This window comes from Ceratotherium simum, chromosome 7, assembly GCF_057802395.1.
Source record: "Ceratotherium simum simum isolate JZ-2026a chromosome 7, ASM5780239v1, whole genome shotgun sequence".
Lineage (NCBI taxonomy): Eukaryota > Metazoa > Chordata > Mammalia > Perissodactyla > Rhinocerotidae > Ceratotherium > Ceratotherium simum.
Window position 1 is genome coordinate 41,917,583 of NC_141906.1, and position 13,326 is coordinate 41,930,908.

The 13,326-nt window shown below is 34.6% G+C and overlaps 1 protein-coding gene across 4 annotated transcripts in view; it reads left to right on the forward strand.

Moving 5' to 3' along the window:
• TMEM135 (transmembrane protein 135) overlaps positions 1 to 13,326 on the forward strand; it is a 236,672-nt gene that overhangs the window by 45,724 nt on the left and 177,622 nt on the right. The window lies entirely within an intron of this gene.

Genomic DNA, 13,326 nt, shown 5'->3' on the forward strand with positions numbered 1-13,326 from the left:
AGAAATATTTTATTGTTCATAGAGCTCTATTTTTGACTGCTTTTTAAGATATATATATTATGATAAATGGGTAACTAATTAAGGATGAATAAAAAAGTGGCATACATTTTAAAAATACAGACATTGTGGGGCTGGCCTGGTGGCGCAAGCGGTTAAGTGCACGTGCTCCGCTTCGGCGGCCCGGTTCATGGATTTGGATCCCGGGCGTATACCGACGCACTGCATATCAAGCCATGCTGTGGCGGCGTCTCATATAAAGTAGAGGAAGATGGGCACGGATGTTAGCTCAGGGCCAATCTTCCTCAGCAAAAAAAGCAGAGGATTGGCATTGGATTTTAGCTTAGGGCTGATCTTCCTCACAAGAAAAAAAAAAATACAGACATTGTTCCAAAGAGTAAATAATGTTTAGGTTATTAGCATTGCATTGTTATTTTATTAATGCATGATTAGTTTCCCAAAATGATTACCTAAAAGCTGTTATGAAAGTAGGTTCTGGGAATTGGACCTGCCATAAATGCCTTATTTACTTGAATCTAGGTGTTCACTTTTCTAGTTCTGCATTCTTTCACTACATCTAGGCTAAATAAGTCCTTGTTAATGAAGTTGGGAAACATGGTTTTCCTTAACACGGATATAGGGTGGATTAGATCAGCACCAGGAAGTAGCACTCTTAGCAAGGAAGACAAGAAATGCTGAATTTATTTTTCCCTTCCTTCTGCTTTCCTTAAATAAGCCAAGAAATATTTATGAGGGCACATTTTTTTGTCATGAATTTAAAGGGAAATAATAAATGCAGTGTATTTTTTTTGGTTGTTTTACCTTTCAGATATTTAATATATGATTTTTTGGTATTTTTGTTTGTTTTCCTTTTTCCTTTTCTGAAATAAGCTCTTCAGAGTCTGGGATTTTGTCTTCTGTCTTTATAATTTCCTACAGTAATAACCAGAATGTTTTATAATCAGTGAATAATACTGTCATAGTTAATAATAACTCATGTTTATCTATTGCTTTAGTAAATGCTTTTTCCCATACTTTTTTGCATTTAACATACCCAAACCACCCTGTTAAATAGGCATGACAGCTTTTATGATCCCATTTATGGATTGTAAAAATAGAAAATGGGAGGACATATGACTTCTCTGAATTCATATTGATGGTATATGATAAAGTGATACTGAAAACTAAGGCTTCAGTGCTGGGTTTAGTGCTTTTTCTAGGGTACTGTATCCTACCTAAATGTTATTGATTAATGACCTTTTAGAAAATGAGACTTTTTAAATGGTTATTAAGAAACAATCCTTAAATGTGGCAATAGTTGCAGTACAGAACATGATTGTTTTCATTTATGGTCTTTTAATTAAAGTTAAATCAGAGGTCTGGAATGTAATGGCAGTATTTAAAAAAATTTAGCACTACTATGATAGCTTCAGGCAGCGGTTTGGGATGTTAACTCAATATACTTATGTGTTAAATCATTTTATGTCACTTTGGTTTAGAAGGAAAACATTAATTGTATTTCCAGGAATTAAATTATTCAAGTGTGCTGTATGTTTAAAACCAAAGGAAAGATAATGTATTTAATTTATATTCACTTAGCAGGCAATTTAAGTCCTAAAAACGCTTCTTTTACTACTTTACTATATTTTGTGGCTCTTTGGTCATCTAACCATATTCAACCAGGTTTTTATGGTTTTTATGTATTTCTTTTATTTTGATATCCAGAAGTATGATTTAATATAATATTTGGTAGTTTTGAAAAACAGAAGCAAAGAACTGTGACTTTCTTAATGTAGTTATTGTGCTTATTCCTATTGTGAAATACAAATTTAATTACAAGGCTAAATATCATCTTTGAATCATCTTTGTAAAATTGTTAAAATACTAAATTCACCCTTAAAGAAAATTTAAAGGTAAATGGTAAAAACACATTTACTAATTTAAGGGCTTAAATACCTTAATTTTAAAATATTGCATTATATGTTAAATTTTTTGAAGAAAAGGAAGTAAGTTTTCCATCATTTGTTGAATTATATCACTGAATGGCATGTGATGAGAGGGTTTATGATTGTATTTTCTACCAGTAAAATTTTGTACCATTTAGTGCTACCTCTTAGCAGACTTGCATAAACATAACATGAACAATGATATTGCTTATCAGAAATGTATTGCTTATCAGAAATGATTTATTGGGCCGGCTCCGTGGCTTAGCGGTTAAGTGCGCGCGCTCTGATGCTGGCGGCCCGGGTTCGGATCCCGGGAGCGCCCCGAGGCACCACTTCTCCGTCCAACGTGAGGCCGAGTCCCACGTACAGCAACTAGAAGGATGTGAACCTATGACATACAACTATCTACTGGGGCTTTGGGGGGAAAAAACTGAATAAATAAAATCTTTAAAAAAAAAAAAAAAAAAGAAATGATTTATTATTTGAGAAATTATGTCTAGATGTATCCTAAAATGTACAGATTCTGGAATTTTTTGCACTTTGGCATAATATACACTGTAATTGGTTCAAAATTGGTTCAATAAAGTAAGCAGTATAATGAAGAAATTTAAGAGAGATAAATGGGTTTAATGTGTAGGAAAAAAATAGCCATTTGGAATATGTCTCTAAAGCATGTCCTTTACACCTCTATAGCAGTTAGCATAGTAGAGGATGAAACATCCTGGCCCAACTTACAAGTGCCGTTTGGTGAAAGATGGTAGTGGACTTTCTTATTTCCATTTAGCTGAAAAAGTTATAGGAAGCAGGTAAGGACTACTTTTCCTGAAACTTGATCTTGTATTTGTGAGGAACTATTTGTTTAAAGAAAAATAGTAAAAAAGAAAAGTGAAAAGGCAAGAAAAAGATGTTTACTCTAAAAGGTACTTTGGTCACATGAACCTGAATCTTTCATATCTGGCGTTTATTATGTTACCTCTGCAATTATTTTTTTCTTAGGTGGTTAATGGGAATAATAGTCTGATAAAGATTTTTTTTAAAATTTAACTCTTATTCCACAAAACCAGACACTTATGACAGGATCTGGTTTATTATTGTATTAGTTAATGTTAAGTTGACTTTCTATCCCTGAAAGTGTGGCAGTAACCTGGTACAGGTCAAGAGACAGAAAATGTGGAAGAGTGGAAAGCAAACTGGTATGGAATCTGGAGGCTTAAATTCTGCTATCAGTTTTCATACCGGTTAGCGGCCATGTCATTTGTCTTCTTGGCCCCTGGTTTATTAGTCTGGGAACCCTGAGATCTTTTCAGTACTACTTCAGTACTTTGTCTTTGTCACTAAGAAAGACTTTCCAGCCACTGCTGCCTACTTACTGGTTGTATGATCATCTTGGTCAAACCATCTTACTTCTGTGCCTCCATTTTCTCAGCTATGAAGTGGGGATCATAATAGTATCTATTGCATAGAGTAGTATTGTGAAAATTAAATAAGATAATGCATGTTATCTTATTTGCGTAAAAGACTTACTGGGGAATAGTAAGATCTCAATAATGTTTGCTTTTATTATTGTTTTTGTCATGTTGTTGTGACTAGGATTATGATCATGTCTATGAAATCTTTACAGCATGGAAAAATGTTATCTGTGTTTCCAGTAAGGCTATATCTTTGGAAAACTTGTATACTATGAAGGCAGCAAATTTCCTTAGATTTAGAACTAAATCCTCATACTTTAATTTGTTTTTTGTTGTTGTTGTAATTTGATTTTATTTAGACATCTAGAAAGAATTCATTTTATTTATTTATTTTATTTTTTTTTGTGAGGAGATCAGCCCTGTGCTAACATCTGCCAATACTCCTCTTTTTTTTTTTTTTTTTTGGTGAGGCAGACTGGCCCTGGGCTAACATCCGTGCCCATCTTCCTGCACTTTATATGGGACGCCGCCACAGCATGGCTTGCCAAGCAGTGCATCGGTGTGCACCCGGGATCCGAACCAGCGAACCCCGGGCCGCCGCAGTGGAGCGCGCGCACTTAACCGCTTGCGCCACTGGGAATGCCCTGAAAGAATTCATTTTAATTCTCTCCTTTTTTTCCCCCCTAAGGTGTCTAAAGTAGTGATTAGATAAAGAATAGTTGATGTTCTATTTTTATATGGTTTTAGTAGTTTTTCATTAGAAATGGAAATATAATCATTAATACTGTTGTATGGCAAATTATACTTACTATCTTTCCTCCAGGAAGCTCAAAACATTTTATAGATGTAACTAAACATTTTATAGACACTATTTTAATTATCTCTATTTTACTGAGGTGAAACACGGAGGGTAGAAGAGTTGAGAATATTTGTCATGTCTGAAGGATGTGGAAGTTGGTGCTAAAATATTTTTAATCGTGGGGAAATTCTTTCTCTTAGGCTATGGATATTATAAAAAAATCTTAAAGTAATTTATCCTGAATTTATGAGGTGAATAAGACTGAGGTTCTCTGTTTATATACAAGAAAACAAACAAGGAAAACATGAACTACTGTATGACATCAAAGTCTGATTATCTGATCAAAGACATTATTATTAGGTAAGTCTGCATCTGAAATATAGATTGCAGTACAGAGAAGGTGTCATCTGGCAATAAGTTGTCTATTAAAAAGAGACAGAAAACATTCAAGAGTGTTGTAGGTGGTAGACTGGGCATAATCATTTACTACTTAGGTCCTTCCTTCCTTTCTTCCAAATTTTAATGAAATGGTAGCAAACATTTGCAGAAAAGGAAGAAGTCCATAAAAACGTTGGAAGAGACTAGAGATTTTAATGAATTTCTGGAAACTGGAATCCTAATCCTAATAACTAAAAATCTGGGGAGGAGTAAATTACAGTCTAGCACTCACGGGTGAATGCGACAGGAGAGGTTGGAACCATCCTTCATGGTAGAACTCTGGAAAGAGTTCAAGCTAGGAGCTTGAAAAAGAGCCAGAGTCAAGAGGAGTGTATCTAGAAGAATGGAGTCATTCACCCTAGATAGTAGGATGGGAGGAGTTGGATGATTCAGGGTAACTTTATCTAAGAGTAAAATTTATTAAAGGATTTTGAGCATTTGGGAAGCCTCCCATGCTTGGCTTGCTTATCTGCCCTATACTCAGATCTTTTTAAGTGAAGTCTGCCAGTCAGTGTGCCTAGTTTATGCATATAACTAACAGTTGGCTTTCCATTCAGAGGAAAACAGTGTTGGACTAATAACCCCAGAACTGCAGTGGACACTTTTTTGTGTTTGTCTATATCTCTTTAGTCTTTCTATTATAAATGTGAATATATAACCAGGTTTCACTAGGCATTTGAAGAAAATGAATAGCATGAAATAGATCATACTGAATAAACATTTGATTTTGGAGAAAACAGAATTCAGGAACAAGAGCAAACCTGAAAACAAACAAACAGAATTTCCTCAGAGAATTTTGAGAAAGTATAGCAATCATTAAACAAGAATAGATTTCTTTGTAAAAGAAACAATTAGAGAAATAAGTTATTCTTAGAAATAAAAGATATGATTGATTTAAAAAAACCCATATAAAATGAAAGGCTGAAAGATAAAGCAGAGGTTGTTATGCAGAAAATAGAGCAAAAGCTACAGATGGAAATTACTGAAAGATAAATTAATAGATGTAGTGGACTGTGCCTAATTATGAGTTGTAGAAAGAGAAAATGAGAGAGTGGCAGAAAGGGCTCTTCAAGGGCATCAAAAGAACAGAGCCTACTAAACTGTGTCACAGACTCCATTGGGAAGCCTGCCTAGAAGCCACTGGGGATGACTTGCTTGCAGACCCCCCCAGCTGGCCCATGGGCATCCTCAGTGTCATGTACACCTCATCCACACGTGCCCCGACTGTGTAGCTGGCTCCTTGTGCGTGCTCCTGATGGTGGTGAGAGTGAGCCTTTGCAGATGGCTAGTAAACATGTGCAGAAAGCTGGCTTGAGTCTGTGGGCCTGGGAGATACCACAGACTTGAGTGTTCGGCACCACCTTAGAGAAAACAGAAGGGAGGTGGGCTTTGCAGGATTGAGAGGAGGCTCATACAAGCTTAAGAATTCTGCCATAAAAGGGAACAAGAAGAGTGGAGCAGGTGTGCCCATAGAAAATGGCAGAGAAAGCCTGGGATTCTGAGAAAGCCTCAGAATCCCTAGCAGGGCTGACAAAAGGTATTTCTCTCCTGAAGCAAGTCAGTAAAGAATAGAGGAGGTGACTGCTTTTTCGGATCTGCAGACGGCAATGCAAACTTCAAGGCAATATGAAAAATCAAGGAAACATGACATCACCAAAGCAACACAGTTTTTCAGTAACCAACCCCAAAGAAATGGAGATCTGTGATTTGCCTGATGAAAAGTTCAAAATAGCTGTTTTAAGGAAGCTCAGAAAACAGAAAGACAATTCAATGAAATCAGGAAAACAATGTACAATTAAAATGAGAAGTTTAACAGAGAGAAAAAAATCATAAAAAAGAACCAAACAAATCTTGGAGCTGAAGAGTACAATGAATGAAATGAAAATTGTAGTAGAGATCACCAACATCAGTTTAGATTAAGTAGAAGAAAGAATATGTGAAGTACAGGACAGGACCTTTGAAATTATCAAGTGAGGAGAACAAAGAAAAATGAGTGAAAAAGAGTGAAGAAAGCCTATGTGAAAAAGGGGATACCATTAAAAGAAACAATCTACACATTATTGGAGTGTCAGAAGGAAAAAAGAAAGAGAAAGCAGCTGAAATCTTATTTAAAGAAATAATGGCTGAGTACTTCCCAAATCTGGGGAGTGATTTGGACATACAAGTTCATGAACCTAATAGATCCCTAAACAAACTCAAAGAGATCTTCTCTGAGACACATTATAATAAAACTGTTGAAAATCAAAGATAAAGAGAGACTTTAAAAAGCAACAAGAGAAAAAAAATTCCTGCGTACAAAGGAACACCCATAGGGCTATCAGCAAATTTCGTAGGAAATTTCTTAGGAAACTTTGCAAGCCAGAAGAGAGTGGGATGATATATTTAAAGTGCTGAAAGAAAAAACTGCCAACCAAGAATACTTTACCTGGTAAGTTGTCCTTCAGAAATGAAGGTGAGATAAAGACTTTCCAAAACGAAATAAAACTTTGGGTGTTTATCACCATTGGAGCTGCCTTACAAGAAATGTGGAAAGGAGTTCTTCCAGCTGAAAAGAAAGGACACTGATTAGTAACATAAAAACATATGAAAATATACAACACAATGGTAAAGGTAAGTATATGGTCAAATTCAGAATACTGTACTATTGTAATATGGTGTGTTAACTTCACTCTAGTATAAGAGTTAGACGACAAAGATATTAAAAATAGCTATAGCTACAAAAGTTTGTTAATGGATACACAGTATAAAAAGATGCAAATTATGACATCAAAAACATAAAATGTATGGGGGGAGTAAAAGGGTAGAGTTTTTGTATGTGATCGAAGTTAAGTTGTTATCAGTGTAAAATAGACTGTTATACCTACAAAGTATTTTGTGTAAGCCTCATGGTAATCACAAAGCAAAAACCTACAGTTGATATATAAAAGATGAAGAGAATGGAATCAAAGCAAAACAGTACAGAAAATCATTAATTCAGAAAGGAAGACAGCAAGAGAGGAAGAAAGGAACAAAGGAACTACAAAGCAGCCAGAAAACAATAAGATGGCATTAGTAAGACCTTACATATCAATAATTACTTTAATTGTAAATATATTAAATTTTCCAATCAAAAGTTATAGAGTAGCTGAATGGATAAAAAATTCAAAACTCAACTATATGTTCCCTACAAGAGACTTACTTTAGCTTTAAGGACACATATAGGCTCAAAGTGAAGGAATGGAAAAGATATTCCATGCAAATTGTGACCACAACAGAGAGGGAGTAGTTATATCAGACAAAATAGACTTTAGTCAAAAGCTATATAATGAGAGACAAAGAAGGTCATTATATAATGATAAAGGGGTCAGTTTATCAAGAGGATAACAATTGTCAATATGTATGTACCCAGCATTAAGCACATAAGTATATTAAGCAAATACTGACAGACTGAAGGGAGAAATAGACAACAATACAGTAATAGTAGAGGACTTCAGTACCCTACTTCAACAATGGGTAGATCATCCAGACATAAAATCAGTAAGGAAACATTGGACTGTAGATGAAACAGACTTGCCAGACATCTTCAGAGTATTCTATCCAACAACAGCAGAATGCACGTTCTTTCCAAGCATACGTGGAACGTTATCCAGGATAGACCATATGTTAGGTCACAAAACAAGTCTTAGGAAATTTAAGAAGATTGAAATCATGTGAAATATCTTTGCAGACTACAGTGTTGTCAAAGTAGTAATAATAGGAGGAAAACTGGAAAATTCATAAATATGTGGAAAGTAGACAGCTTACTGCTGAACAAGCAATGGTCAAAGAAGAAATCAAAAGGAAATAAAAAAATATCTTAAAGCAAATGAAAATGGAAACACAGCATGCGAAAACATATGAGATGCAGCAAAAGGAGTTCTAAGAGGAAAGTTTATAGTGATAAACACCTGCATAAAGAAAAAAAGAAAAATCTCAAGTAAACAACCTAACTTTATGCCTCAAGAAAATAGAAAAAGAAGAACAAATTAAGACCAAACTTGGCAGAAGGAAGGAAATGACAAATATCAGAGTGGAAATATATGAAATAGAGACCAGAAAAACAGTAGAAAAGATCAATGAAACAGAGCTGGTTTTTGAAAAGATAAAAAAAATTGACAAACCTTTAGCTAGGCTAATTAAGGAAAAAAAAAAGATAAGACTCAAGTAAATTAAATCGGCAAAGAAAGAGGAGACTTTACCACAGAAATACAGAAGATTATAAAAGACCATTATGAACAATTATATGATGCCAAATTGTATAGCCTAGAAGAAATGGCAAATTCCTGCAGTCATACAGTTTACCAAGACTGAATCAAGAAGAAATAGAAAATCTGAACATACCAACAATGAGTAAAGTGGTTGAATCAGTAATCAAAAACATTCCAACAAGGAAAAGCCCAGGAACAGATGGTGTCACTGGTGAATTTCACCAAACATTTAGAGAAGAATTAATGCCAATCCTTCTTAAATTCTTTCAAAAAATTGAAGAGGAGAGAACACTTTCAAACTCATTTTACGAGGACAGCATTAGCCTGATACCAAAGCCAGATAAGAACACTACAAGAAAAGAAAACTGCAGGCCCAAATCCCTGATGAATACAGATGCAAAAATTCTCAAAAAAATACTAGCAGACTGAATTCAACAGCACATTAAAAAGATTGTACACTATGATCAAGTGGGATCTATTCCTGGGATGCAAGGATGGTTCCACATATGCAAACCAATAAATGTGACACAACACATTTAATAGAATGAAAGGTAAAAAATCATAAGATCATCTCAATAGATACAAAATAAACATTTTACAAAATTCAACTTCCTTTCATGATAAAAACTCTCAACAAATTTGATATCAAAGGAACATACCAATATAATAAAAGGTATGTATGAGAATCCCACAGCTAACATCATACTCAATGATGAAAATCTGAAAGCTTTTCCTGTAAGATCAAGAACAAGACAAGGGTGCCCACTCTCATCATTCCTATTCAACCTAGTACTGCATAGCCTAGCTGGAGCAATTAGGCAAGAGAAAGAAATAAAAGGCATCTAAATTGGAAAGGAAAAGTAAAATTGTCTCTGCAGATGATATGACCTTATATATAGAAAACCCTAAAGACTGCAACAAAAAACTGTTAGAACTAATAAATGAATTAAGTCAAGTTGCAGGAAACAAAATCAATATACAAAAATCAATTGTAATTCTATATACTAACAATGAAATATCTGAAAAAGAAGGAAAGCAATCCCATTTACAATAGCATCAAAAACAATAAAAACTTAGGAATAAATTTAACTAGGGAGGTGAAAGATTTGTACGCTGAAAACTATAAGACTTTGATGAAAGAAACTGAAGACACAAATAAATGGAATATAGCTCATGTTCATGGTTTGGAAGAATTAATATTTTAAAAATGTCGTAGTACCCAATCCCATCTATAGATTCAGTGCAATCCATATCAAAATTCCAGTGGCATTTTTCACAAAACTAGACAAAACAACCCGAAGTTTAATATTGTAAAGGAGGAAGACAATTCTTCTACCCTCTAGGTCCTTCTGGCTGGTCTGAGAGTTAAATTGATACGAGACAGAATAACAGGAGAAAATAAACAGCGTTTAATAACGTGTATACATGGGAGAAACCCAGTAAAACTGAGTAACTCGCCATAATGGCCAAAGCCACCACTTAAATACCATCTTAAGCTAAAGACAAAGGAGGATGTTGGGGGGTAGTGGCTTGGGACTTCAAAGGGGAGGAAGGCAATTTACATGGAGATAGAAATGCAAATGTTTGATAAGTGTTTGCTGGACCATCTATAGACAATGTGACCTGAGAGACAGAACTTGGATAAAAATGGGCTTGCTAGTGCTTTCTTGTCTATCACACCTAGTTTACATTATACTATAGTTATCTTATGGTATTAGATCCTCCTGGAACAGGCCTTCTGTCTTCAATTCTTCTTGGCAGTTAGGGGGAAGGTCAAAGTTTCTTTCAGAATCTTTTGTTCTTAAAAATAATCAAGGCAAAGAGACACGTTTTAGGCCAATTCTGATCCCCCACGATATAGAGCCACAAAAGACGTCCTATAGTCATTGCAATCTTGAGAAGTAATAACAAAGCTGGAGGGAACACATTTTCCGATTTCAAACTATATTCCAAAGCTATAGTAATTAAAACAGTATGGTATGGGCATAAAAACAGACAAATAGACCAATGGAACAGAATAGAGAGCCCAGAAATAAAGCATCACATATACATTTGCCTAATATTTGACAAGGGAGCCAAGAATACTCAGTGGGGAAAGGATAATGTCTTCTAATAAATCATTTTGGGAAAACTAGATAATTAAATCGAAAAGAATGAAACTAGATCTCTATCTTACACCACTCACAAAAATTAATTCAGAACGGATTAAAGTCTTAAATATAACACGTGAAACCATAAAACTCCTAGAAGAAAACATAGGGAAAAAACTCCTTGACATTGGTCTTGGCAGTGATTTTTTGGATATGACACCCAAAGCACAAGCAACAAAAGCAAAAATAAACAACTGGGACTACTTTAAACTAAAAAGCTTTTGCATAACAAAAGAAATAATCAAATGAAAAGGCAACCAAGGAATGGGAGGAAATATTTGCAAACCATACATCTGATGATGAGGAGTTTATTTCCAAAATATATAAGGAACTCATACAACCCAATAGCAAAAACATAATCTTATTAAAAGTGGGCAAAGGACTTGAATAGACATTTTTCCAAGGAAGACATACAGATGGCCAACAGGTACAGGAAATGATGCTCAGCAACTCCAGTCATCGGGGAAATGCTACTCAAAACCCCAGTTAGATATCACCACATACTGTTAGAATGGCCATTATCAAAAAGACAAGAGATAACAAGTGTTGACGATGATGTAGAGAAAAGGGAATCCTTGTGCACTCTTGGTGAGGATGAAAATTGGTAGAGGCACTATGAAAAACAGTATGGATATTCCTCCAAAATTAAAAAATAGAACTACCATATGATCCAGCAATTGTACTTCTGGGTATATATCTGAAGGAAATGAAATCGTTGTCCCAAAGAGATATCTGCATTCCCATGTTCATTGCAGCATTATTGACAGTAGCTAAGACATTTAAAGAACCTATGTGTCTCTGGATGGATGAATGGATAAAGAAAATGGAGTGTATACACACACACACACACACACACACACACACACACAGGAATATCATTCAGCCACAAAAGAGAAGGAAATTCTGCAATTTGGAATAATTAGGTTGGATATTGAGGACATTATGCTAAGTGAAATAAATGAAATAGAGAAAGACGATCTCATTTATGTGCTCTCATTTATATGTGGAATCTAAAAAAGCAGATGTTATAGAAACCGTAGAATGATGGTTGCCATGGGCTGGGGGTGGGGGAAATGGGGAGATGCTGGTCAATGGGTACAAACTCCCAGTTATAAGATGAGTAAGTTCTGGGGATTTAATATATAGCATTGTGACTATAGTTAATAATATTGTATTATGTACTTTCAAGTTGCTAAGATAGTAGATGTCAAATGTTTTCACCATAAAAAAAAGATAATTATCTTAGGTGTTGGAGGTGTTAACTAACCTTATTGTGGTAATCATTTTGCAGTATATATGTATATGATATCATCACATCGTACACTTTAAACTTACACCATATTATATTTCAATTATATCTCAATAAAGATGGACAAAAAAATAAATGTATAAGCATTTTGTGTATATTTATGGTGATAATCCAGTTAAATGACTAGAATCATAAATAGTTGATGTAAATTTTGGGTTGCCAGTTGAACTGGGACTAGAAATAGTCATTTTTATTTTGTATCGTCTCTCTCACTTTTTCTCTCCCTCTTTTTTATTTTATAGTCTTCTTATATTCTTCTTAATTTTAATATTATTTATTTTTACCAAGGTGTGTTTATGGATCAGGAGTTCTTATTATCAAGGTCACTGCTCTTAGGATGTATGGGATAGCCAAAATTAGTATAACATAAAACATTCAGTAATTCTTACTTACAAACAACTCTCTTAGGTTAACATTGTCATTGTCCTTCTCAATCTCTAGATGATGTCCTATGTTGTAGACATTTGACAATTCAATGGAAGGTCAATACAAATAATTGGAAAATGAAATTGCAGGTTTTTGTAAAAGATATGGCATGGTATGAAGCCCCTAAAAGTTAATATTTATGACCAAATTGAATCGCTGAGAAATGTGGGCCTGGCAGTTAACTGCTGAAGAATCTTTTTGAAATTTAGCTTTATTTTTCCCATTACAGTTAGACCATTTCCTCACTATTTACTCTGAAATTTTAGTCCTTGTTTTAAGTTGACCAAAATTCTCTTTGTGGGGTTTTTTTGGTTTTAATTATTCTTAGATAATGTGGACCTTCTAAAGTCCTTTAAAAAATATTTAATTAAAGTTAGGAAAAAAAGTACTTAGAATATGGCTTAAAAGCCCAAGGATAGAAAAAAAATCATCATTCTGCCAAGTCAGTATATTAGCCTTAGTCCACAGGGCTGAGATTGATTTTTCAATAGTTTCCTCCAAGTGTCAGTGAGTTCTAGTTTATGCTGACAAGATAAAATGAAGTTCATTTTATTGAGGTAGTGTAGGGCTTTCTATAAGCTACTCATTGAGTTGTATATGTTGCAGTCATGGACTACACCATAACA